Source organism: Schistocerca piceifrons, chromosome 11 (assembly GCF_021461385.2).
Source record: "Schistocerca piceifrons isolate TAMUIC-IGC-003096 chromosome 11, iqSchPice1.1, whole genome shotgun sequence".
Lineage (NCBI taxonomy): Eukaryota > Metazoa > Arthropoda > Insecta > Orthoptera > Acrididae > Schistocerca > Schistocerca piceifrons.
The window spans coordinates 33,980,992-34,004,399 of NC_060148.1; the positions used below are offsets into that span (position 1 = coordinate 33,980,992).

At 44.5% G+C, this 23,408-nt stretch overlaps 1 protein-coding gene across 1 annotated transcript in view; it reads right to left on the reverse strand.

Moving 5' to 3' along the window:
* Positions 1–13,439, reverse strand: part of LOC124719628 (voltage-gated potassium channel subunit beta-2) — a 1,342,624-nt gene extending 1,329,185 nt beyond the window's left edge. Inside the window, exon 1 of the mRNA XM_047244844.1 lies at positions 13,032–13,439. The gene's annotated coding sequence lies outside the window, so the exon portion shown is untranslated. The remainder of the gene's footprint in view (positions 1–13,031) is intronic.
* Positions 13,440–23,408: the final 9,969 nt, after the last annotated feature.

Consider the following 23,408-nt stretch of genomic DNA (forward strand, 5'->3'; position numbering starts at 1 on the left):
TTTTCGACGGAGAGAAGTCTTCCGAAGTAAGAGTGATCTCAAGTGTGCCGCAGGGGAGTGTCGTAGGACCGTTGCTATTCACAATATATATAAATGACCTTGTGGATGACATCAGAAGTTCACTGAGGGTTTTTGCGGATGATGCTGTAGTACATCGAGTGGTTGTAACAATGGAAAATTGTACTGAAATGCAGGAGGATCTGCAACGAATTGACGCATGGTGCAGAGAATGGCAACTGAATTTCAATGTAGACAAGTGTTATGTGCTGCGAATACGTAGAAAGAAAGATCCTTTATCATTTAGCTACAATATATCAGGTCAGCAACTGGAAACAGTTAATTCCATAAATTATCTGGGAGTAGACATTACGAGTGATTTAAAATCGAATGACCATATAAAATTAATCGTCGCTAAAGCAGATGACAGACAGAGATTCATTGGAAGAATCCTAAGGAAATGCAGTCCGAAAACAAAGGAAGTAGGTTACAGTACACTTGTTCGCCCACTGCTTGAATACTGCTCAGCAGTGTGGGATCCCTACCAGATAGGGTTGATAGAAGAGATAGAGAAGATCCAACGGAGAACAGCGCGCTTCGTTACAGGATCATTTAGTAATCGCGAAAGCGTTACGGAGATGATACACTACTGGCCATTAAAATTGCTACACCACGAAGATGACGTGCTACAGACGCGAAATTTCACCGACAGGAAGAAGATGCTGTGATATGCAAGTGATTAGCTTTTCTGAGCATTCACACAAGGCTGGCGCCGGTGGCGACACCTACAACGTGCTGACATGAGGAAAGTTTCCAACCGATTTCTCATACACAAGCAGCAGTTGCCCGGCGTTCCCTGGCGAAACGTTGTTGTGATGTCACGTGTAAGGAGGAGAAATGCGTACCATCACGTTTCCGACTTTGATAAAGGTCGGATCGTAGCCTATCGCGATTGCGGTTTATCGTGTCTGCTCCCGGGGCCTTGTTTCGACTCAGGTCTTTCAGTGCTCTGTCAAACTCTTCACGCAGTATCTTATCTCCCATTTCGTCTTCATCTACATCCTCTTCCATTTCCATAATATTGTCCTCAAGTACATCGCCCTTGTATAAACCCTCTATATACTCCTTCCACCTTTCTGCCTTCCCTTCTTTGCTTAGAACTGGGTTGCCATCTGAGCTCTTGATATTCAGACAAGTGGTTCTCTTCTCTCCAAAGGTCTCTTTAATTTTCCTGTAGGCAGTATCTATCTTACCCCTAGAGAGACAAGCCTCTACATCCTTACATTTGTCCTCTAGCCATCCCTGCTTAGCCATTTTGCACTTCCTGTCGATCTCATTTTTGAGACGTTTGTATTCCTTTTTGCCTGCTTCATTTACTGCATTTTTATATTTTCTCCTTTCATCAATTAAATTCAATATTTCTTCTGTTACCCAAGGATTTCTACTAGCTCTCGTCTTTTTACCTACTTGATCGTCTGCTGCCTTCACTACTTCATCCCTCAGAGCTACCCATTCTTCTTCTACTGTATTTCTTTCCCCCATTCCTGTCAATTGTTCCCTTATGCGCTCCCTAAAACTCTCTACAACCTCTGATTCTTTCAGTTTATCCAGGTCCCATCTCCTTAAATTCCCACCTTTTTGCAGCTTCTTCAGTTTCAATCTGCAGTTCATAACCAATAGGTTGTGGTCAGAATCCACATCTGTCCCTGGAAATGTCCTACAATTTAAAACCTGGTTCCTAAAACTCTGTCTTACCATTATATAATCTATCTGATACCTTTTAGTATCTCCAGGATTCTTCCATGTATACAACCTTCTTTTATGAGTCTCATACCAAGTATTAGCTATGATTAAGTTATGCTCTGTGCAAAATTCTACCAGACGGCTTCCTCTTTCATTTCTGCCCCCCATTCCATATTCACCTACTATGTTTCCTTCTCTCCCTTTTCCTACTGACGAATTCCAGTCACCCATGACTATTAAATTTTCGTCTCCCTTCACTACCTGAATAATTTCTTTTATCTCGTCATACATTTCATCTATTTCTTAATCATCTGCAGAGCTAGTTGGCATATAAACTTGTGTTATTGTGTGTTAAAAACTGTAAAAACTGAGTCTTACTGTGATTTAACGGTAGTTTATTTTCTACAAGCCATGATGTGAGGTCATGTACTGCTGTAGTTGAAACCGAGTCAATATTGCACACAACATCCTTTACTACCAAGCTATTGTTGTCAACAAACATAAATATTGTAGAGTTACCCATAATACTAAAAGGCATATAATTTATATAAATAAGGAACAGGAGTGGCCCCAACACTGATCCCTGGGGCATCCCCCCACTTGACAGTACCCCACACAGACCGCACATCACAGCCGTTATCAACATTGTGAATAATGACCTTTTTCTGCCTGTTGCTAAAGTAGGAGGTGAACCAATTGTGAGCTACTCCCCTTATTCCGTAATGGTCCAACTTCTGGAGCAATATTGTGAGATCAACACAGTCAAATGCCTTAGTTAAATAAAAAAATACGCCAAGCGTTCGAAACTATTTGTTTAGCCCATCCAGTACCTCACAGAGAAAAGAGAATATAGCATTTTCATTTGTAAAACGACTTCTAAAGCCGAATTGTACATTACATAGCAAATTGTGTGATATAAAATGATCAATTAACCTTACATACTCAGCCATTTCGATAACTTTTGCAAACACTGATGGCATAGAAATAGGTCTAAAATTATCTACATTATCCCTTTCTCCCTTTTTAAAAAGCGTCTTTACTACTGAGTACTTTAATCGCTCAGGAAACTGAACATACCTAAACACAAAAATAGAAAAGTGAAGCACATGGTGTATATACATCATTAAGCAAACGTTTCATTAAGAAAGTAGCTCAATTATAAAAATTGGGGATAAATGCACATTACTTACATTCTGTCAGAACATAAAACTAGCTGACAAGAGTACGTGTCGTCGTCAGAATGCAGCCTTTTGACTGTGAGAGTCCCACACGATGCGATGAGTACGACACTTATTACATCGTAATATGTTGTTAAATATTGACTGAACTGTCGATGTTACCATCGTTCTAATAATCTATCACACATACAAGTTCAGGTGCACTGACAACATGTAGAGCTAAGTCAGTTTATGGACTATAACGAGAGAAGAAAAGCATACTCCAATGTATTTTATTTTTGTATTTTTTATAAATAAAATGTTGCCTCGACATTTCATTGTATCCGAAGAATGTGATTTATTGTATCAACCTACTTCAACAGTGATTCATAGAACTGTACAGTTATTTTAGACAGTTATCGAAAACATTTTAAACAATTACGATGGAATAGCATACATATTTACTAAGTCGTCTTTGCTATAACAGAGCCTGGTTGAAGGATGCATCCTGTATTTGTGCGGAGGCATGGTGATGTTTTGGCCCGATCTGTGGTGATGCACAGTGAATCAGATTGCTGGCGAGCGTTTTACGCCATTTGTATTCCTAAAATTTATACGCATACAAAGTATTATATATCAGAGCTCTGTCTTCATCTCATTTACGAGAACTTAAGTCAATGTGATGGCTTATTAACAGACAACACATGCATTATCCCCTATTATGTTATAAATAAATACTCCCATCCTATCCTACTGCCCATTACAATCATCGCACTATTTAGAAAGCTGTATGATGTCGACGGATGAAAAGACTTTACGATATAAAGCTTATAAGTTGTATCCTTGGTGTGCACTATCTTTGCTACGTGCACAGGCAGTAAGTATCTTTAGTAAATGTATTTTCAAATGGCTCTGAGCACTATGGGACTCAACTGCTGAGGTCATTAGTCCCCTAGAACTTAGAACTAGTTAAACCTAACTAACCTAAGGACATCACAAACATCCATGCCCGAGGCAGGATTCGAACCTGCGACCGTAGCGGTCTTGCGGTTCCAGACTGCAGCGCCTTTAACCGCACGGCCACTTCGGCCGGCAAATGTATTTTCGCGCCAACTGACTTAGGTCCACATGTTGTCAGTGCACCTGAACTTGTATGTGTGATAGATTATTAGAACGATGGTAACATCGACAGTTCAGTACATGTTTAACAACATATTACGATGTAATAAGTGTCGTACTCATCGCATCGGGTGGGACTCTCACAGTCAAAAGGCTGCATTCTGACGACGACGGTAGTTTTATATTCTGACAGAATGTAAGTAATGTACATTTATCTCAAATTTTTATAATTGAGCTTCTTTCTTAATGAAATATTTGCTTAATGATGTATATACACCCTGTGCTTCAGTTAACTTCTGCAGTGTTACTTGAAAATGGCCATGAGGCCGAAATTGCAATAGTAACAATAAACATTTTATACAGTGTAAGACGTGTATGTTTCTATTGTCAAACCACAATTTATGAAAGATGCTTATATTTTATTAATAGGATTAAGTAGGAATAATTAATATTTGTCGTGTTGGAAATAATTGTGGTAGCGGGGAATGTCTGCACCAAAGTATTGTTGGCAAGAGAGACCGCACATTGCTATAATTTTAAAAAGGTTGGGAGAGACCGCGTCTGGATACATTTTAAGAAAAGGGCGGGAAAGACCGCGCAATGATACATTTTGTAATGGGAGCGGGGATTGTCTGCACCAGAAAGCATTGTTGGCAGGAGAGACCGCACTTAAACGTTCGTAGGAAGTCAGTAGTAAGCGAGAAGTGAAGCGAGTCGGTAGCAGGTCTGAAGCGAGAGGTTGAGAGGAGCGGTGTGCCTGCCAGCCAACAGCTATGACTTACAAGAGATTATAAATGGATGTACAGACATTAGCTAACTATTATCATAAGAGGAACTAATATTATTGAATTATTTTCTTTGCGAAGCTCAAGACTACTGATGGTATGTTTGCGCATTGCTAGTTGTAAGATTATTGTAAAAGTAAGTCCCATTTGAACGTTTGTAAAATCATTTCATTATCAGCAGTAAATATTTGAAGAAACGTTTCCAGAATACAATTAATTTTTGCCAGCGATGTTGCATTACTAGTTATAATCCATCCCAAAAAAACCATCAACGTAAAACTTTGCAAAAATTTTATTGTTGTCAAGAAAAAGTGTAACTATGACTTACGTAACTTCAGTCAAATTAATTAAAGAATAACGTCAGCTTTGGTATTAAAGAATAATATCAGCTTTGGTAATAAGTACAGCCACTTATTATGACAGCCCACCAGTAGTTGAAATGGAAATGTCGTGTGGCTAGGGCCTCCCGTCGGGTAGACCGTTCGCCTGGTGCAGGTCTTTCGATTTGACGCCACTTCGGCGACCTGCGCGTCGATGGGGATGAAATGATGATGATTAGGACAACACAACACCCAGTCCCTGAGCGGAGAAAATTTCCGACCCAGCCGGGAATCGAACCCGGGCCCTTAGCATTGACAGTCTGTCACGCTGACCACTCAGCTACCAGGGCGGACACCAGTAGTTAATAGAGTATAGTAAAACAGAGTAAGTATATTCATGTCGCAGTTCGATGTAGCAGTCAAGTGGCGATCCAGTAACAGTAAAAAAGGTGAGGAACAGTTTTGGGTTATTGCAGGTAACGACTGAGGGCCACGACGACGACACATTCTATGTTTCGTCGAAATAATCAGAAAATCACTTTTAATAAGCAGCAGTTAAATTTGTATGAGAAGATTGAGAAAGAGAATTAATTTCAAAGGGAAGATTTTATTTGTTATTATTAAGCAAGCGGTAGAAATCGTAAGGGAAGGTTTCATAGGTTATTGTAGAAGGGAAGGTTGAGTAACACAAAAGAGATATGGAGGAGATGGGAAGGTTTCAACAGCCAACGGCGACTATGATGTCTTTTAAGAAATCATTGAATTGTCTTCAGTCTTGAATCCCGCTTCCAACTGAGCCCCAATGTCCAGTGAAGACGTCTCTGGTGACGTCCCAGACAGCAATGTGACTGTAGCCCACAATACTGCCCGACAACCACGAGTGAGGATATGGAGTGCCGTTTCACTTCATAACAGGAGACCTTTGGTTGTCAACCGCAGCACCCCAACAGCAAAGCGATACGTCGAAGATATTCTACACCCCGATTTGTTGCCCTTCATGGCAAGCAATCCTGGGCTTGTATTCCAGCAAGATACGAGGAGCGTTTGAAAAGTCCGTGCAAAGTCCGAGAGATGGCACCACCGGCGCGTATCGAGGTCATAGAGTAAATATCTCTGGAGTGAGCATTCACATGCGCAGCACACATTTTGTGTTGTCACCATACATAGCCGGCCTGGTCACGTGTTCTCGGGACGTCGTGTGTTTGTCCGTATAGCGCCCTGTATATTTAGAATGTCACTACATCCCTAATACAGACGGATTCTTTTCGTACATGTCGTGGATTATTTATATATGTTGCGCAGACATTTTAACAGTATTCATTTGATACCGGGAATAAACCAGCTACGTAACTTTTAAGGGCAACTGATATTACATCCTGCTTCTTTGCGATAGGTGTCACGGTTCAGATGCACTCGATTTTTGGTAGTTGTCGGTATGATACGGCACTTTATAGTATTACAGAGCCTGACGCACATTTTTGCAGTGATAGTCCTGCAAAACGACTTGACAGTACGCTAGTGCTTTTGCAAGTGTCCGAAAAACGCCGAATTTGCCACACATTAGCTATTATATCCCTGCTAATTCGTCCTTTTTTCTGCTATTTCTGCGTATTTATTTTCTCGTTTTTGCGACCTAAACCACAATTTTTCTTACTGGTGACACTTTGAAGTATTTATTTAACGCATTTTACGTACTTGCTCCCAGTTTATTAAATAAATAGTAGACTGAGTAATCTATATACATAATCGACAAGTCACTGATAAATGTATGGAGGATAGTATTTTCTGAAACAACTAACCATTCCCTTTCCTGTTCCACCACCAAATTTACGACGGGAAGCGATTGTTTGTAAGCTTTTGTACGAGCCGTAATACTATTATATAGTCATAAAATCGTAGAAAAATAGGTCTACAGGATCAAGCCTTAATTATAATGCGTCTCGAAATTTTTAAACATATGCAGTGTCTCTTACTAATATGATAACTATAATTAGAGCTACATGGTATGTACCCATAAAAAGTTACTATCCCTCCTTTCACATATTTTTCTTTGCATCTGTAGCAACAGCAGTAATTCACCATCGCTATTACACTATCAACAAACGGTGCAACACAACAAAAACTCTTGATATTATAAACTTCAAACACTGCAGAAAGCACACACGCACAGCGAAGTCACGAAAACACGTGACAATCCTGGTTTAATGTTGACAACATGCGCAGAACGCAATGCTCATTCTACAGATTACTCTATGATCGAGGTTATGTTTAGTTAGTAGCATCTTTGGGAAGGACGCACACCAAGTTTCAGCCATATTGGTCTATTTCTTTCCGTTTGGCATTCGTGTTAATCGAGGAAGTCGAGTGATTATCAAAACAAAAAAAAAAAACAAAAAATGGACGAAAAAGAATTTGGTGTGGTGATTAAACATTACTTTATGAAATGCAAAAGGAGACTAAAGAGAAGCTTAGTAAACATTACGGTGACTCTGCACCTTCGATTAGAACAGTTTATAAGTGGTTTCAAAATTTTCGGAGTGGCCATGTGGGTACAAGTGATGCTGAACGTTCTGAATGCCCTGTGGAGGTTACGACCAGAAATTATTGATAAAATCCGTGATATGGTGGTGGATGACAGAAGAGTTAAGGTGTGTGAGATTGCTAGCGCTGTGGGCATCTCGAATGAACGAGTGCATAATATTTTGCATAAACATTTCGACATGACAAAGCTATCCGCAAGATGGGTTCCGCGATTGCTCACGCCTGACCAAACACGGAATCGTGTGAAGTGTTGCAAGGATGGTTTGCAGCTGTTCAGGAAGAATCCGCAGGACATTGAGCGTCGTTACTGTGGACGAAACATGGATACATTACTATACTTCTGAGACCAAACAACAATCTAAACAATGGGTTACCAAGCGAGAATCTGCTCCAAAAAAGGGCGAAGACCACTCTTTCGGCCGGAAAGGTTTTGGCGTTTTGGGTTTCACAAGGGATAATCCTCATCGACTATGTGGAAAAGGGTAAAACTATTACAGGTGCATATTATTCATCGTTATTGGACCGTTAGAAAATCGAGCTGCAAGAAAAACGCCGGCGATTGAACCGCAAAAAAGTCCTTTTCCAACACGACAACGCAACAGCACACACCTCAGAAGTTGTGGTCGCGAAATTAGTGGAAATAGGATTCCGACTCTTTTACATCCCCCCTATTCTCCAGACTTGGCTCCCTCAGAGTACTATTTGTTTCCCAGTCTGAAGAAATGGCTGGCAGGACAAAGATTTTATTCAAACGAGGAGGTGATTGCAGCAACTAATACCTATTTTGCAAACTTGGAGACTTCTTATTATTCGGAAGGGATCAACAAATTGGAACAGTGTCGGGCGAATTATATAAGTCTAAAAGGAGACTATGTCGAAAACAAATTTACCCCAAACACGTCAATAGTTTTTATTTTTGCACGGACTTTTCAAACGCCTTTCGCTATGCCCGCCCGCACACCACGAGAGTTTCTGCTGCGCGTCTCCGTACTTGCTAAACCCTACCTTGGCCAGAAAGGTCGCTGGATCACTCTCCAGTTGAGGACGTTTGGAGCATTATGGACAGGACCCTCCAACCAGCTCAGGACTTTGACTAACTCGCCCATTGGACTGAATGTGGCACGTCATCCCTCATGATGACATCCAATAACTAATCAGTGCCAAGCCGAATATCTGCTTGCATAAGTGCCAGAGATTGACCACTGTGTTATTGGTTCGGATGGATCTGAACACTATGGAAATTAACATCTCAGGTCATCAGTGCCCTCGAACTTAAAACTGCTTAAACCTTACGAACCTAAGGACATCACACACATCCATGCCCGAGGCAGGATTCGAACCTGCGACCATAGCGGTCGCGCTGTTCCAGACTGTAGCACCTAGAACCGCTCGGCCACACCGGCCGCCTCTTTCTCTTGAATAAATTATTCATTTTTTTCTGAAAGTGTAATCATTTATTTATCTGCACGTGTACATCACATCTGCCGATTTCAGTCTCATTTGGATCATTCCTTGAAGTTGCGTCGTTTTTTTTTTTCGTAGGGTGTGTGTTGACTTGAATAACAAAGACATAAAAGTTTGTTTTATGCACAAATCAGTAAGACTTTTCGCGTAAAAATTCTGAGGCATTACTTTTCAACACACCCTCGCAGTTTAGTCAAGGTGTGTAGGTTTCAACAACTGATTGGGGATGAGCTATGCCCGCTGTTCATAGTTACTTAGCCGCCAAACTTGGTTCAGCTGCTTCCTTGGTTCAGTGAATGCATTACAGCATACACAGAGATCTACATCTCCATCTACATCTACATGGATACGCTGCAAATCACATTTAAGTCCCTGGCAGAGGGTTCATCGAACCACCTTCACAATTTTCTATTTTTCCAATCTCGTATAGCGCGCGGAAAGAACGAACACCTGTATCTTTCCGTAAGAGCTCTGATTTCCTTATTTTATCGTGGTCATCATTCCTCCCCATGTAGGTCGGTGTCAACAGAATATTTTCGCATTCGGAGTAGAAAGTTGGTGATTGGAATTTCGTGTCGAAGATTCCGTCGCAACGAAAAACGCCTTTCTTTTAATGATTTCCAACCCAAATCCCGTGTCATTCCTGTGACACTGTCTCCCATATTTCACGATAATACAAAACGTGCTGAAGTTCTTTGAACTTTTTCGATATACTGTCAGTCCTACCCGGTAAGGATCCCACACCGCGCAGCAGTATTCTAAAAGAGGACGGACAAGCGTAGTGTAGGCAATCTCCTTAGTAGGTCTGTTACATTTTCTAACTGTCCTGCCCATAAAACACAGTCTTTGGTTAGCCTTCCCCGCAACATTTCCTATGTGTTCCTTCCAATTTAAGTTGTTGGTAGTTGTAATACCTAGGTATTTAGTTGAATTTACGGCATTTAGATTAGACTGATTTATCGCGTAACCGAAGTTTAACGAGTTCCTTTTAGCACTCATGTGGATGACTTCACACTTTTCGTTATTTAGGGTCAACTGCCACTTTTCGCACCATTCACGTACCTTTTCTAAATCGTATTGCAGTTTGTTTTCATCTTCTGATGACTCTATTACTCGATAAACGACAGCGTCATCTGCAAATAACCGAAGACGGCTGCTCAGATTGTCTCACAAATCGTTGATATAGATAAGGAACAGCAAAGGGCCTATAACGCTATCTTGGGGAACGCCAGAAATCACTTCTGTTTTACTCGATGACTTTCCGTCAAATACTACGAACTGTCACCTCTTTGACGGGAAATCACAAATCCAGTCACATAACTGAGACGATATTCCATAAGCACGCAATGTCGCTACGAGCCGCTTGTGTGGTACAGTGTGAAAAGCCTTCCGGAAATCCAGAAATACGGAATCGATCTGAAATCCCTTGTGAATAGCACTTCGTGTGAATAAAGAGATAGTTGTGTTTCACAGGAACGATGTTTTCTAAACCCATGTTGACTGTGTGTCAATAGACCGTTTTATTCGAGGTAATTCATAATGCTCTAACACAATATATGTTCAAAAATCCAGCTGCATATCGACGTTAACGATATGGGCCTGTAATTTAGTGGATTACTCCTACTACCTTTCTTGAATACTGGTGTGACCTGCGCAACTTTCCAGTCTTTGGGTACGGCTCTTTCGTCGAGCGAACGGTTGTATATGATTGTTAAGGGTGGAGCTAATGCATCAGCATACTCCGAAAAGAACCTAATTGGTATACAGTCTGGACCAGAAGACTTGCTTTTAGTAGGCCTAAGTGATTTAAGTTGCTTCACTACTCCGAGGATGCTCTTGGAGTTACAAGTTTGGGCGAGTGTCCCAAAAAGCTCTTGGCGGTGCAGTTAAAATCGCCAACTTTATTAAAGCAAGGCCTAAAAACACGACTGTTGGTGTTCACCGTCATAAAATGGGGAGGGACCATAACATCTTTAATTCACTGCGAAATTCGGTGACTGTCGAGGCGTAAAGTATTGTCAGGATTTAACTTACGAGTGGACAGTGTGGTGGAAAACTTGCAAGTTCCTACTTAGAGTGTGTGACAGATGAAAAGAGGTTCACACGGTTGCCATATTTTGTGTATATTTTCGGTGCTCTCAGCATTCTTGGCTTATGTCTGCAGGGCAACGACGTTGATAAGTTTTTGTGCAAGACAAAGTAGAAGCAAAGATAATGAAACTTCAACAATTGGCTCAGAAAATGGAACAAGATTCCCTCGACGTATTTTCACTCTTAGATGATTTTGTGGAAACCAATGAAATTGATAAAACAGCAGCTGCAGCCAAACCAGATATCCTCAAAACTTTGACCTCCAGCCTAAGGTCATTTAAAATCATATATTTCTCTAAATTTTATTCAAATTTCTAAATAGGCCTAATGTAAATACTAAGTTCTTCAAAAACTCAATTTCTCAAACACAACGATTTTTAAAACTAATAATTAATAGGGCAGTATATAAGCGTTTCCATGTTTCTTTTAGGAATTACTTCCCTAGAACTGAGGGCGAAATTCAACGTATCAAAAATCACTTTGAAGAACGTTGTCATCAAGCGAATAAAGAGTCGTTAGTTGAAATATCACGTAAATAGACTCTAAAATCGTTTTCTGAAACAGCACAATTGGTCTCTTTTTGGATGAGTACCATTACTTTTTGAAAAAATAAGTACAGGAATAGATTGAATGTAGACAGTGATCTGAGACTAAAATTAACTGTTTTAGTCCAAGTATTGAGTCTCTCATGGGGGACAAAAACTACCAAAAATTCCATTGAGTTTTTACATATGATTCTGACAGCTAAATGAATAGAATAAAACTCTTTCCTTGATTAAAAAAACATTGATATTTTTCAGTCCTTCTTGTACAGTATCTTTTATTAATTAGGCCTACTGACATACGATACAAAATAGTCTGCACAGCTAAAAAGACTGCGAACGGCTGCTGTATACTTTTCCAAGTCGAATGCAACAGGCGATAACGATGTGGTTTACATTTTTGTATCACTCAGACAGGTAGTTCTAAAGTAACATCTCAGTGTCCATTAAATAACTCGGCGACGTAAACAAAAATGACAATTACGTCCAGCTTAACAAAGCGCTAAATATACACAATGACCAGGGACGCCCACAGGGTTCCATGTCAGTAGGGGCAAAACATTTTCCTCATACATGCGGTTTATAAATTTTGTGGCCATTGTTATCTGCTCATCATATTCTCCTATTACTTTCAGCAGTGCACTCGGAGTACCTGGTCATTGTTTTAAACATAAACAAACTGACAGTATTCTAATAGCAGTTTTCATATTCCTAGATTTTAAGTTTTCCCATACTTTGCGCTGTTTTTTGTTGGCCCCGTAGTAAACCCTTTTTCCTGAATTAACTGTTTTCCTGGCATTAAAAATTTCATATCGATGACATTCCGCACATTTTGCGATTTTGAAAAGCTACTGCAAGCTTCAACATCTCAGTTTCAAACACCGACAAATTTTTTCATTGTTCTAGTTTATTTTATAACTGACTAAATGATTCAATCATTTTTACGTCATTTCATCGAATTTTCGGGTCCTTTCTGTGACAACTTGAGGGCATTTTAGATAGCAAAAATCCGGGCCCTGCGCTTACAGGTCCTTTTTCATGTTCGTAAATGAATTCTCATCAAGGGCAGCTGCCCCCACTGATTTTACCCTACGGGCGCCCCTGTTAATGATATAATAAACACGCTAGATAGCTGACAGTTTCTCAGGAAATTGTAATTTCACATTTGGTGCTGCAGAATGTAAAAGACAAGAAATCAACATGCACTTCTTGCCAATATGAAGAATCAGTAACGAGAAATGAAGAAAAATACGTGGTTGTTTTTTCACCCACTTTCTAGTCGAACGTAGTGAAGTCTCGAAAAATCCATCAGAGTCAGTCGGCGAATAGCCCCTCTATTCCGCGCGGAGGTTTCGCTAACAGAGCAAAAATGGCTGAGTTCGAGAGGTGACAGGGCAGTACTTCGCTTCCCTGCACTTCGGAATTTGTCGCGGGCTAGCGATACAAACAACGCTAGTGCGGAAAGGGAGCTGATTTACGAAACAGGCGAACGCGGCATTCAGTTCACACGGAGATACACGAGCCGACTGCGCACCGGACGGAAGGCAATAAATGGCGAGAAGAGAGTTGCGTAGCCCCGTGTCACTTCCGCCGCCCGATATTCGCGCGGGAAAATTTCTCGCGGGCTCACGCGCCGGCCTGTCAAACGTCAACACGGAACCCCGCGCGATGTTACCTCGGTGGGAGTCGGCGGTAGACTAATCGCAGCCTCCTGCTACCACTGCGCGCCCGAGTCTACCCCCACCACCGCTCCTCAGCCCCACCAACGCGCCGCGCAGCTCGCCCGGGCGAGTCCCCGGGAAAATGCGCGGACGCGGGAAGCGAGCAGCCCGCCATCTCTGGGTCACCGCTCGAACTGCTAGCTAGCACTAGCGACGCCACTAGCGGAACGAGTCGGAACTACGTGCGCTGCTGCGAATGCGTCGCCCTGTTAAAAGCATTCGCTGCGCCCTTTGTTTGCTTTTCTCTTCACTTCCTAGCCTCGTCTTTTGCTTCCTTTTACGCACGCGTCCCGCCGCATCCCCAAGGATATTCCCTTCCGTAATCACGTGCGCTTCTAAGCGCTCCTTTTAACTCCTGTTCCACGCCAATTTCACTAATGCGTACGGGCGGAAGCACTTTAGAAAAAGTTTTTAGAGCAGCGTGCGGCGACAATTGAGAAATAACGAAACCGACGCTCGGCTGCAGATCTTGGGATGAGGCTGCTGACGTCAGCATCACTTCTGCCGCAGGCGTTATCACATTCCTCTCCACATCTGCTTCTTCATTCACACGAACAATCCACTCTAAAGCCGTCGGCACACGGACCGTGCTGTCGAACGTTAACGTCGAGCGTGCCAAGTTCAACGTGCTGCTGAACGCTCAGGAACGATGCCACTTGTGCATACGGTACGTGGGCCCCAACCATGGAGGTAAGGATAGAGGGAGACGCCGTGACGTCACAGTTGTGAAGCTATGTGAAGCCAAGGGTAGCCATCTCAATCCGACCAAAACATTGCTGCTGTAAGCTTGTGTGCATAGACTTGTCGCTCGCTTTTGGAAGGATTTTGCGCTATTATGGTGACTTGTGTGATGTTCGGATGTACGAATCGTTCTGATTGTGATGCGAAATCGAAGGGAATAACATTTCATGTGTAAGTTGTCTCGTTAAGTGTGATTTTACAACTTCAATGTGAATGAACGTGTGCTACATCGGTACTTGTACTATAGCGTGTTTTTCTCCTGTATGATTTTAAATTTCCTAAAAATGAAAGTCGGAAAGCTGTGTGCGAGAATGACGTGAGGAGGAAGAATTGGCGTGCGTCTAAATGGAGCACTATATGTTCTCAGCATTTCCGAGAAGAGGACATATACCGAACTTCTCTTTCAACAGTAAGGCTCCGAGAAAATGCTGTACCATCAGTTTTCCCTACACACCCAAAACATTTGCAAAAGGTATGTTAATTCAAAGAATTAAATTCTTAGTTTTCAAGTTCACGTTTCAATATAATACGTACGTATCGTCGATAATCGAAGTGTTGAGTAACTCACTTTGTCTTCATCATGTACCAAATTAAAAGCTAACACTACATTAACTGGCCTAAACAGGACACTGTGTAGATTTTCCATTCCATGTACCGTATTTCAGTAAATATTGGTGGTAATGAACAGTGTTTCCCAGTAGTGTAACGTAACTGAAATGTCCCAGTACGTATTACACACAAGATGTATTTATGGGGCTTTGGAGGGAGGGTATAGCTAACTTAGTTTTCAATCTCTATTTTCTAGTTTGTGATACACGTTTATTACTGAATTAACAAAATTGTATCGTTTACATTGAAGGCTAGCTATTCGTAATATTACATTAAAAATATTTTTAATCAGAAGAAACGCGGAATTTCGTCTTTACGAGATTTTACACTCCTGGAAATGGAAAAAAGAACACATTGACACCGGTGTGTCAGACCCACCATACTTGCTCCGGACACTGCGAGAGGGCTGCACAAGCAATGGTCACACGCACGGCACAGCGGACACACCAGGAACCGCGGTGTTGGCCATCGAATGGCGCTAGCTGCGCAGCATTTCTGCACCGCCGCCGTCAGTGTCAGCCAGTTTGCCGTGGCATACGGAGCTCCATCGCAGTCTTTAACACTGGTAGCATGCCGCGACAGCGTGGACGTGAACCGTATGTGCAGTTGACGGACTTTGAGCGAGGGCGTATAGTGGGCATGCGGGAGGCCGGGTGGACGTACCGCCGAATTGCTCAACACGTGGGGCGTGAGGTCTCCACAGTACATCGATGTTGTCGCCAGTGGTCGGCGGAAGGTGCACGTGCCCGTCGACCTGGGACCGGACCGCAGCGACGCACGGATGCACGCCAAGACCGTAGGATCCTACGCAGTGCCGTAGGGGACCGCACCGCCACTTCCCAGCAAATTAGGGACACTGTTGCTCCTGGGGTATCGGCGAGGACCATTCGCAACCGTCTCCATGAAGCTGGGCTACGGTCCCGCACACCGTTAGGCCGTCTTCCGCTCACGCCCCAACATCGTGCAGCCCGCCTCCAGTGGTGTCGCGACAGGCGTGAATGGAGGGACGAATGGAGACGTGTCGTCTTCAGCGATGAGAGTCGCTTCTGCCTTGGTGCCAATGTTGGTCGTATGCGTGTTTGGCGCCGTGCAGGTGAGCGCCACAATCAGGACTGTATACGACCGAGGCACACAGGGCCAACACCCGGCATCATGGTGTGGGGAGCGATCTCCTACACTGGCCGTACACCACTGGTGATCGTCGAGGGGACACTGAATAGTGCACGGTACATCCAAACCGTCATCGAACCCATCGTTCTACCATTCCTAGACTGGCAAGGGAACTTGCTGTTCCAACAGGACAATGCACTTCCGCATGTATCCCGTGCCACCCAACGTGCTCTAGAAGGTGTAAGTCAACTACCCTGGCCAGCAAGATCTAAGGATCTGTCCCCCATTGAGCATGTTTGGGACTGGATGAAGCGTCGTCTCACGCGGTCTGCACGTCCAGCACGAACGCTGGTCCAACTGAGGCGCCAGGTGGAAATGGCATGGCAAGCCGTTCCACAGGACTACATCCAGCATCTCTACGATCGCCTCCATGGGAGAATAGCAGCCTGCATTGCTGCGAAAGGTGGATATACACTGTACTAGTGCCGACATTGTGCATGCTCTGTTGCCTGTGTCTATGTGCCTGTGGGTCTGTCAGTGTGATCATGTGATGTATCTGACCCCAGGAATGTGTCAATAAAGTTTCCCCTTCCTGGGACAATGAATTCACGGTGTTCTTATTTCAATTTCCAGGAGTGTATTTTAAACAAAAACTTTGAAACAACCAATCTGATGACGTTACGTGCGTATATGGTGCAATTAGCGACTGTAATACACGCAGCGCTATAGCACACTGGCAATGTTTTAGTCAGAGTGTCATGGCAGCGAGCCACGCCCCCATGGCTTCAAAACGTAGTACGGCTGGGATACGTAGCGCCATCTCCCCTTATTCTTACCTCCATGGCCCCAACCTGGTATACGCCATCGCAACGCACTCCAGCGGCAGTAGAGGGATGTTTCTAGTTCGTAAACCACACTGTTTACTCAACGGGCGCGCGTAAAATTCCCACGTTAGCTCTATTGAAACGCAGATTTCCTCTATCATCCGCGAAAAGGAAAGTACCATGTCCAATCAATAGGGACACGGGCTTATAAAAGTTCCATTACAAACAGTGCGCCGGCCGCGGTGGTCTCGCGGTTCTAGGCGCTCAGTCCGGAACCGCGCAACTGCTACGGTCGCAGGTGCGAATCCTGCCTCGGGCACGGATGTGTGTGATGTCTTTAGGTTAGTTAGCTTTAAGTAGTTCTAAGTTCTAGGGGACTGATGACCACAGCTGTTAAGTCCCATAGTGCTCAGAGCCATTTTTTTTTTTTTTTGAACTAACAGTGCGGTACAAATTTGGAATACTTCTCTGCATAAGATAAACATTATTTCATCATTCCCACATTTTAGTAAAACCCCGAGGTCAGTCTTACTCGATCACTGTTCCTACCCTGTAGCAGAATCTTTGCAACATGTGAATTACGAAGCGTAAAAGAAAAAGGAGCAAAATATCTTTACACAAGTAGCGCAAGCTGTCCTGTAGATTAAGCCAATCGAACAAAGTCACCCCTCAAAAAAGGTGAACTTATATTTACATAACATCGAAGATTACATATTAAACTAATAATAAAGTATCAGAACCTAATAAAAACGCGAATGTTAGGAAAAAAATTGTGGTTTTGTTAAGACGCGAGCCACCGCCCCAAGAAAAACTCATTACTGGATAGATACGCTGCTCATTACGGTTTTTTTCCGTTGTCGATCGTTGTGTTTGGTCGTTGCGGACGTCACAAGACATCCGTTCAAGTCGATCGTAGTTCTTTTTATTACAGAAAGCACGCAGCCCTCTGACCGAACATGCTGAGCTACCGTGACGGCTACGCTAAACAACCAACATACTTTTAATACTTAATCATACTGTGTTACGGCTTGCTAAAACCATTAGTCGTAAGTAATTATGTTACTAATTGAAATTTAATTATAACAAATTGTACCACGAGCAATGCATTTTGGGTGGATCTTCAGTGTGTCACTGCCTTCAAATAGCCTATTCTCATAATGCGCAAGTTACAATAATTCTTTTGCCACGAATACGATGTACGTCATTATTTTATTAGAACGAATCACGCAACTAACAAAGGGTTTTCCAGTGATTCTCAATTTGCTGGTGCTCAGAAACGGCATATATACATATAGGCTTCAAATGAATGCCAATATGGGGCCTCACAAGTCTGTACTGAAGGGAGACGGCGCGCGTGTGACGTAGGTGGCGTTGTGCCATCTCATTGGTCAACGCTCAGACGCACGCTCAGAATATCTGACATGCCAGATACTGCTCCGCACGTTCGGAAAGACTCCCGAACGTGCTATTCCACACCATGACGTCATAACCTCGGCACACTCAACGCTCAACGTTCGGATGCACGGTTCGTGTTCCGACGGCTTAAGGTGCCAAGCGGAGGGTACTTTCTACTATCAGCAGCACCTTTTCTACGAGTTGATAGATATAAATAGGTATAGCGAACGAGAATCTGCTCTTGTCTTCAAGCTGGGCGAGCATTAGCAAACAGCATTCTGTGGTGTTGTGTTCGCATTCCCTTGACGTGTTCCGCTGGCTGTCGGCCGTTCAGGGAACAGTCAAAGGAAGTTCGCGTCGTTGCCTCATCGGCGCTAACAGTACAAAAAGCGTTCGCCCACAGTCTTATACAGGGTGGTCCATTGATCGTGACCGGGCCAAATATTTCACGAAATAAGCGTCAAACGAAAAAACTACAAAGATCGAAACTTGTCTGGCTTGAAGGGGGAAACCAGATGGCGCTGTGGTTGGCCCGCTAGATGGCGCTGCCATAGGTCAAACGGATATCAACTGCGTTTTTTTAAAAATAGCAACCCCCATTTTTTATTAAGTATTCGTGTAGTACGTAAAGAAATATGAATGTTTTCGTTAGACTGCTTTTTTCGCTTTGGGACAGGTGGCACTGTAATGGTCACCAACGCTCTGGTGGGCGGTTTGCGGGTTTAAACCACCTTGGGGTATGACCGTGCGGTGCATTTGACCTGCGGTCGTCGCACGGTGGTGCTGGCAGCAGTCCACATACGCAGAGGTGTGTTGGTGCATGTCAGAGTACGGTGCAGCGAGTAAGTGTCCAGACGTGTTCAGACGTTCCGATGGTGACTGTGTGTTGAAAATGGCTCAAAGAACACATATTGATGACGTTATGAGGGGTAGAATACTAGGGGGACTGGAGGCTGGTCAAACACAGCAGGTCATAGCACGGGCCCTCCGTGTGCCACAAGGTGTGACCTCAAGATTATGGAAACGATTCCAGCAGACAGGAAACGTGTCCAGGCGCTACAGTACGGGACGTCCACAGTGTACAGCACCACAAGAAGACCGATACCTCACCATCAGTGCCCGCAGACGGCCACGGAGTACTGCAGGTAGCCTCGCTCGGGACCTTACCGCAGCCACTGGAACAGTTGTCTCCAGACACACAGTCTACAGACGACTGAACAGACACGGTTTATTCGCCCAGAGACCTGCAAGGTGCATTCCACTGACCCCTGGTCAGAGGAGAGCCCGTAGAGCCTGGTGTGAAGAACACAGTACATGGTCACTGGAACAGTGGTCCCTGGTTATATTCACGGACGAGTCCAAGGTATAGTCTGAACAGTGATTCTCGCCGGGTTTTTATCTGGCGTGAACCAGGAATCAGATACCAACACCTTAATGTCCTTGAAAGGGACCTGTATGGAGGTCGTGGGGTGGGATTATGATTGGTGCACGTACACCCCTCCACGTCTTTGACAGAGGAACTGTAACAGGTCAGGTGTATCGGGACCATTTTGCACCAGTATGTCCACCTTTTCAGGGGTGCAATGGGTACCACCTTCCTCCTGATGGATGATAACGCACGGCCCCACCGAGCTGCCATCGTGGAGGAGTACGTTGAAACAGCAGATATCGGGCGAATGGAGTGGCCTGCCTGTTCTCCAGACCTAAACCCCATCGAGCACGTCTGGGATGCTCCCGGTCGACGTATCGCTGAACGTCTGCAAACCCCTACGACACTTCAGGAGCTCCGACAGGCACTGGTGCCAGAATGGGAGGCTATACCCCAACAGCTGCTCGACCACCTGATCCAGAGTATGCCAACCCGTTGTGCGGCCTGTGTACGTGTGCACGGTGATCATATCCCATACTGATGTCGGGGTACATGCACAGAAAACAGTGGCGTTTTGTAGCACATGTGTTTCGGGACGGTTTTCTCAACTTATCACCAGTACCGTGGACTTACAGATGTGTGTCGTGTGTGTTCACTACGTGCCTATGCTATTAGCGCCAGTTGTGTGTAGTGCCGCATGGTGTGGCACCACATTTGCAAGTATCCTTAATTTATGGGCATGAGTGTATTTCCGAAACAGAATACCCCACGCGTCTAGCTCCAACTACCATTCCGTGTTCAAGGTCTGTTAATTCTTGCCATGTGACCATAATCACACCGGGAATCTCTTCGGACGAGTCACCAGAGAACAAATGACAGCTCCAGAATGCACTGCCCTTTTATACCTTTCGAACGCGATAGTACAGCCATCTGTATATGTGCATGTCGCTATTCTGTGACTTCTCTCGCCTCTCTGTATAGCAGATCTTGTCAGATGGCCTATGTGACAGATCGTACGTATATTTCACATTTCAGTAAGCATATTTTACTGACATTTTCCTCCTTACGAGTACGTTAATACAGTCTTTGACGTGGTTCGCATATGTTACTGGTTCAATGTTTAACGTAAGACTGTGCCCATCAATGAGTAGATTATGATAGCGCCAAAACTTTTAAACTGGGTCAGTAATTATATGAAATGTTATAAATCACATATTTGTTACCCCCGGAAGCCATTAGACACGCATTATGCAGCTGGTATAAAGACCCATGAATAGCATTCCTCTTTTGCAATACAGATTCCGCACAGCAATTATCATCGCCAAAAGACAATAACGTATCGTCCAGAGTTACTAACCACAGCCTTCTCAAACGCCTTCACGAAAGAAGACGAAGTAAATATTCCAGAATTCGAATCGAGAACAGCTACCAACATGAGTAACGTAGAAGTAAACATCCTCGGAGTAGTGAAGCAACTTAAATCACTTAATAAAAGCAAGTCTTCTGGTCCAGACTGTGTACCAAATGAGTTCCTTTCGGACTATGCTGATGCATTAGAGCCATACTTAACAATCATATACAACCGTTCGCTCGACGAAAGAGCCCGCCGGAGTGACCGAGCGGTTCTAGGCGCTACAGTCTGGAACCGCACGACCGCTACGGTCACAGGTTCGAATCCTGCCTCGGGCATGGATGTGTGTTATGTCCTTAGGTTAGTTAGGTTTAAGTAGCTCTAAGTTCTAGGGGAGTGGTGACCTCAGAAGTTAAGTCCCATAGTGCTCAGAGCCATTTGAACCATATTTCGACGAAAGATCAGTACCCAAAGACTGGAAAGTTGCACAGGTCACGCCAATATTCAAGAAAGGTAGTAGGAGTAATCCACTAAATTACAGGCCCATATGGTTAAACTCGATATGCAGCAGGATTTTAGAACGTACACTCCTGGAAATTGAAATAAGAACACCGTGAATTCATTGTCCCAGGAAGGGGAAACTTTATTGACACATTCCTGGGGTCAGATACATCACATGATCACACTGACAGACCCACAGGCACATAGACACAGGCAACAGAGCATGCACAATGTCGGCACTAGTACAGTGTATATCCACAGCAGGCTGCTATTCTCCCATGGAGACGATCGTAGAGATGCTGGATGTAGTCCTGTGGAACGGCTTGCCATGCCATTTCCACTTGGCGCCTCAGTTGGACCAGCGTTCGTGCTGGACGTGCAGACCGCGTGAGACGACGCTTCATCCAGTCCCAAACATGCTCAATGGGGGACAGATCCGGAGATCTTGCTGGCCAGGGTAGTTGACTTACATCTTCTAGAGCACGTTGGGTGGCACGGGATACATGCGGACGTGCATTGTCCTGTTGGAACAGCAAGTTCCCTTGCCAGTCTAGGAATGGTAGAACGATGGGTTCGATGAGGGTTTGGATGTACCGTGCACTATTCAGTGTCCCCTCGACGATCACCAGTGGTGTATGGCCAGTGTAGGAGATCGCTCCCCATGACGCCGGGTGTTGGCCCTGTGTGCCTCGGTCGTATGCAGTCCTGATTGTGGCGCTCACCTGCACGGCGCCAAACACGTATACGACCATCATCGGCACCAAGGCAGAAGCGACTCTCATCGCTGAAGACGACACGTCTCCATTCGTCCCTCCATTCACGCCTGTCGCGACACCACTGGAGGCGGGCTGCACGATGTTGGGGCGTGAGCGGAAGACGGCCTAACGGTGTGCGGGACCGTAGCCCAGCTTCATGGAGACGGTTGCGAATGGTCCTCGCCGATACCCCAGGAGCAACAGTGTCCCTAATTTGCTGGGAAGTGGCGGTGCGGTCCCCTACGGCACTGCGTAGGATCCTACGGTCTTGGCGTGCATCCGTGCGTCGCTGCGGTCCGGTCCCAGGTCGACGGGCACGTGCACCTTCCGCCGACCACTGGCGACAACTTCGATGTACTGTGGAGACCTCACGCTCCACGTGTTGAGCAATTCGGCGGTACGTCCACCCGACCTCCCGCATGCCCACTATACGCCCTCGCTCAAAGTCCGTCAACTGCACATACGGTTCACGTCCACGCTGTCGCGGCATGCTACCAGTGTTAAAGACTGCGATGGAGCTCCGTATGCCACGGCAAACTGGCTGACACTGCCGGCCGTAGTGGCCGTGCGGTTAAAGGCGCTGCAGTCTGGAACCGCAAGACCGCTACGGTCGCAGGTTCGAATCCTGCCTCGGGCATGGATGTTTGTGATGTCCTTAGGTTAGTTAGGTTTAACTAGTTCTAAGTTCTAGGGGACTAATGACCTCAGCAGTTGAGTCCCATAGCGCTCAGAGCCATTTGAACCATTTGGCTGACACTGACGGCGGCGGTGCACAAATGCTGCGCAGCTAGCGCCATTCGACGGCCAACACCGCGGTTCCTGGTGTGTCCGCTGTGCCGTGCTTGTGATCATTGCTTGTACAGCCCTCTCGCAGTGTCCGGAGCAAGTATGGTGGGTCTGACACACCGGAGTCAATGTGTTCTTTTTTCCATTTCCAGGAGTGTATATTGTTTTCGAACATTATGAATTACCTCGAAGAAAAAGGTCTGTTGACACACAGCCAACATGATTTTAGAATACATCGTTCCTGTGAAACACAACTAGCTCTTTATTCGCATGCTATTGACAAGGGATTTCAGATCGATTTCGTATTTCTGGATATCCGGAAGGCTTTTCACACTGTACCACACAAGCGGATACATCGTTCCTGTGAAACACAACTAGCTCTTTATTCGCATGCTATTGACAAGGGATTTCAGATCGATTTCGTATTTCTGGATATCCGGAAGGCTTTTCACACTGTACCACACAAGCGGCTCGTAGCGACATTGCG